At 36.2% G+C, this 4,846-nt stretch overlaps 1 long non-coding RNA gene across 1 annotated transcript in view; it reads left to right on the top strand.

The window, feature by feature from the left end:
* Nucleotides 1-3,516, top strand: part of LOC107664048 (uncharacterized) — a 20,482-nt gene extending 16,966 nt beyond the window's left edge. The window contains exon 3 of the long non-coding RNA XR_001631417.1: nucleotides 3,504-3,516. This is a non-coding gene — a long non-coding RNA (uncharacterized LOC107664048). The remainder of the gene's footprint in view (nucleotides 1-3,503) is intronic.
* The last annotated feature ends 1,330 nt before the right edge of the window (nucleotides 3,517-4,846 follow it).

Genomic DNA, 4,846 nt, shown 5'->3' on the forward strand with positions numbered 1-4,846 from the left:
TGGAATTCGGCTCCTCATGTTTCAACCATGTTTTGACCAAATCTTAGATTGTCTGATTCGGTCTGATATCCTACAGTGGTCTTGGTCAGGTTTTTTTTTGTTGTTGTTTTTTTTCTACTTCTGATTCGGTTTCATCGTTGCCCTGTCGAGTGTGCTGCAAGATCGGAGCTGACGCTGTATGGAGATCGATGCTCCACGGAATGGAGTCTCTGGATTCCCGGATTTCGTCCAAACTCTCGTATTCGTGGAGGGAGTGAGGACTGGCGAGCCTCAAGGAGTTTTCAACAAGCGCTACTGAGTGATATTGACATTGCTGTTGCCGAACTGAACGGTAGGAAAGTGAATTAGTAGCACAAACAGCACATTTCACGGTTCTCTTTTGGAAGGATCTAATGGGAGAGATTGAGTGACGAACAATTTCATTGTCGTTAACTAAATTCAGCCACATTCACAAGTTTGTGAATGAACCTCAAGTACTGAATCACAAGACTCTTGAAAATTGAGCTTTGAATTCATATGGATACATAATATGGAGTTATGCATAGAAATTATTAGTTGCTCACAAGTCCTTTTAGTTCATTTTGGTGCATGGAAAGGCAGTTTCTGTGCCATTCTGTGAATGTATGAAGACCAGAGATTAAGAGGTCTGTAAGGAATCTCTGAAAGTCTGTTCTTTGTCTCCTAGGTGGGGGGGGGGAGTCAATCCACAGAGCTCGTGATTGTGGTTACTATCACATGATGGTAATGCTGTCATCTCTTTGACCATTTCATCTTGATTACTTGCCCTAAAATTGACAATCTCCTTCCTGAGTTGTTATGATCAGTGTGTTCCTTTTGTGTTAATGTTGAAAGCTGTTCTGTGAAAGAGTTGGTTAGGCTTGCTTCAGACTGGCTAGTGCTAGGATCTGATTTATGAACATCCTGTTGTCTTGGGCCTCTGTGGAATTCGGCTCCTCATGTTTCAACCATGTTTTGACCAAATCTTAGATTGTCTGATTCGGTCTGATATCCTACAGTGGTCTTGGTCAGGTTTTTTTTTGTTGTTGTTTTTTTTCTACTTCTGATTCGGTTTCATCGTTGCCCTGTCGAGTGTGCTGCAAGATCGGAGCTGACGCTGTATGGAGATCGATGCTCCACGGAATGGAGTCTCTGGATTCCCGGATTTCGTCCAAACTCTCGTGTTCGCGGAGGGAGTGAGGACTGGCGAGCCTCAAGGAGTTTTCAACAAGTGCTACTGAGTGATATTGACATTGCTGTTGCCGAACTGAACGGTAGGAAAGTGAATTAGTAGCACAAACAGCACATTTCACGGTTCTCTTTTGGAAGGATCTAATGGGAGAGATTGAGTGACGAACAATTTCATTGTCGTTAACTAAATTCAGCCACATTCACAAGTTTGTGAATGAACCTCAAGTACTGAATCACAAGACTCTTGAAAATTGAGCTTTGAATTCATATGGGAATTTATTCAGGTTTATTTGGGTTTAATTCCTAATTGTGTTTTTTTCCTCTAATTTGATCAAGTGTATTTGTTTTTTCTATTTTTTTTTCCATTTTACAAATTTGAGACAAGAAAGGGAAATTTATTCCTTGCAATTCAGAAAGTCTATCAAATAAGAGTTAAGGTTAAAAATGTTCTGGAATCAAGCTTTCACTCAAGAAGGTGAACACACTGAGTTATTGATGCTGGTTTAATTGTTTTATCTTTTTTTAAATCTGAACAAAGGAATACAGTCCTCATTTTATTTTATTTTTCTCCAAAGTAAACAAAGAAATAAGTTAGTGATTCCTAAAAAAAAAAAGAGCACACAAAAGGTTAATTTCATTAACTGATGTGAAGTTGTGGTTAAAGGGTTGATTGTAGTTCTCAATTGAGTTTTCGGAATTTTCATTTGAAGTCCTTGGAATCTATAAAGGGAAAAAAAAAGAAGTTAGTGTCAAAACAACTTGCACTGAAATAGGTTTTCTTTTCTTTGGTTGAATGAGGTGGGTATGATAACATTACTCCAGTGTTCAGTGTTACACAGTCCTTTAGAAAATATTTTAATATGCTGATTTGGTGCTCAAATAACATTTCATATTATCAATGTTGAAGACAGTTGTGCTGCTTATTATTTTTGTGGAAACCATGACACACCTTTTATCCTCTCATGATTCTTTGATGAAAAGAAAGCTCAAAAGAACAGCATTAATTTGAAATAGAAATATAATTTTATTGTAACAATGGAAAAGTCTTTACTGTTACTTTTGATCAATTTAATGTATCCTTACTGAATAAAATAATACATTTAGGTAACACTTTACTTACAGACTTTATGTATAATGCATTATAATTATTATATATAATATTAATAATTTACGTTGTAATGCATTATATCTTTTTCACAAATAATTGTAACCAAAGTTAAATGCATTAAAATTTGATTTTTTGTCATGTGTTTTAATACTTTATAAAGATGTAACAATAAATAGATAAGTATTAGAATGTATTAAAACTGATTAATGTTAATTCCTATAAAGTGAAATAATAAAATTACCAATGTATTACGTACATGAATAAAAATGAACTATAGTATAGTAATAAACTAACACTAACATAGATTCATAAATGCTTATAAATATAGTTTTTCATTATTAGCTTATGATAGCTACCTAATGCATGAAATTATGTTGACAGATTGAACCTGACTGGAAAGTTACCAAAATGTTTATTTTTATATATGACATTTCAAATAAAACATTTAAATGGGCAGTCATGAAATACTAATATGTGAATGCTAACAGTGGAAGAGGAAGCCTAGAATGAGATAACTCGATTGGGCAGCTAAGGTTGATGACTACAGACTATACTACATGTCCTCACAGTATGTCATAGTAAACTCATTGGATTAGTGCCTCTACAGAGGAATGTCCTGGTGTGAGTAGACTTCGTGTCAGAGCAAGCGTCAGATCTATAAATCTGCTCCCAGCTATGCCCGAATGCACCACTTTCCCATTCAGCCAACCCCACACCTACGACAGCCTGACAAATGATTACTACTGCGGACACACTATACTGCATCCCGCACATGTGGCAGCCTCCAAAGGAATCAACAAGAGTATGGAGACCAGTGGTCATGCTTTCAGTTTGTGAAAATGTTTATAGTGAGATTTGAGCGGATGGGCGAGTATCTGTTTTACAGGATTCGGTTTTAATTTATAGCACGTCAAGAATTTGGACTTCTGCCATGAGCACGGCACAGTCATGCCATGAACCTGCTTGTTAAGTCGTTGGATCCAATTATTGCCTGAACAATCTCCCCAATAACACTTATGTCACTTTCTGCAAGTTTCACTCATGAGGTTTAAAAAGGGAAACAGAAAACACTGTTTTGGCAAAAAAACGTTTCACAGTGTGCAGCAGTGGTGTGCACAGGGGTGTTCGAGCCCCTGCCCCTTTTATTTGCCTATGCTAAAGTGCCCTTTCTGACTGATCCAGGTGCCCCATGATTTCAATAAAAGAGGGGGACACCCCGGACCGCAATTTCCGCTGGATTATGCCCTCATAATGCAATTATTCCCCGGCCCCTCTGGACGTCTGTGCATGCCACTGGTGTGCACTTTTTGCTGCAAGGTGTCCTGCCCAAACGTTCCACGGGGACATTGCTAATTGTTTCCATAATTTCCATAGTCTGATAAGAGTGCCTGGAGTTGTCGCTGTCTGCTCTCTTGATCATCTAAAAGCAGAAGTAGTCTCATTCAGCCATCTGTTGTTTATAGCATCACTGAGCAAGTTTGCGTGTGTGCCTCAGGGATGTCTAGACTTAATAAATGATGTGTTTTTGTTGGACGTGAGCTGATAAGCGCAGGTCCTTTTCGGTTTTGTTATGTAAGTGCTTTTGGATACAGACATCAGGACTGGGCTATGTAAGCAGGATCATGGGTTATGATAAATCATATATTTCATTAACTGCTTAGCAATATTTTATTAAAGAGATAAAAAAAACAAATCTGTCATCATTTACCCTCATGTCATTCCAAACTTGTGTGACTTCAAAAAAGATATTGAAGAATGTTGGTAACCAGAACTTTTATGTGACCATTATTGTATGGCCAATAGACATTTCTCAAAATATCTTCTTTCTTGTTTCACAGAAGAAAGTCATACCGTTTTGGAATGACTTGAAGGTGACTAAATGACGACAGAATTTTCAATTTAGGGTGAATTATTCTTTAAAGTGTTACTCACACAAAGACAAAACACCATCAGTACAACACAATAATGCAGTAAACATTAAATAAACAACATAAAATGTAACACCCTAATGTAGACAACTGACAGCAAAAGTACACAGAAACATTTACTATTTAAATAAAAACTGTCTCAGATGAACGTCTAATAACATCCTGTTTTCACTGTAAATTATTAGGTGACTATTTTTATTTATAAAAAAATCCACAAAATGTTAATGTAAATGTCGATACAGTATATCATCTTGTTTAGTATAATATAATTTTGATCATAAATATTTATTTATTTATTTAGTTAGTGTGTCTTTTACACAATAAATACACAATAAACGGTCACTGATTGGATATACAGCAATTTTGTAACTAAAATTATAAAAAATAAAAAATAATAAAAGTATCTACTATGTCAGTAAAAGTTAAAATTTGTCCTAAGCAATTATTAACAGATTTTTATTTTTTATTTTTTTGGGAGCAGAATATACAGCCCAAAAAACTGATAGACCTTGGCGAGAAATTACCATGATGCATCTCTCCTGTCTAGATCGGCCCCTAGTGCTACTGTGACCAACTAGCCTATATACAGTGGGTCTAGAAAATAATCACCCCCCTTTAAAAT

This window comes from Sinocyclocheilus anshuiensis, unplaced genomic scaffold (genome assembly GCF_001515605.1).
Source record: "Sinocyclocheilus anshuiensis isolate Anshui unplaced genomic scaffold, SAMN03320099.WGS_v1.1 scaffold23, whole genome shotgun sequence".
NCBI lineage: Eukaryota > Metazoa > Chordata > Actinopteri > Cypriniformes > Cyprinidae > Sinocyclocheilus > Sinocyclocheilus anshuiensis.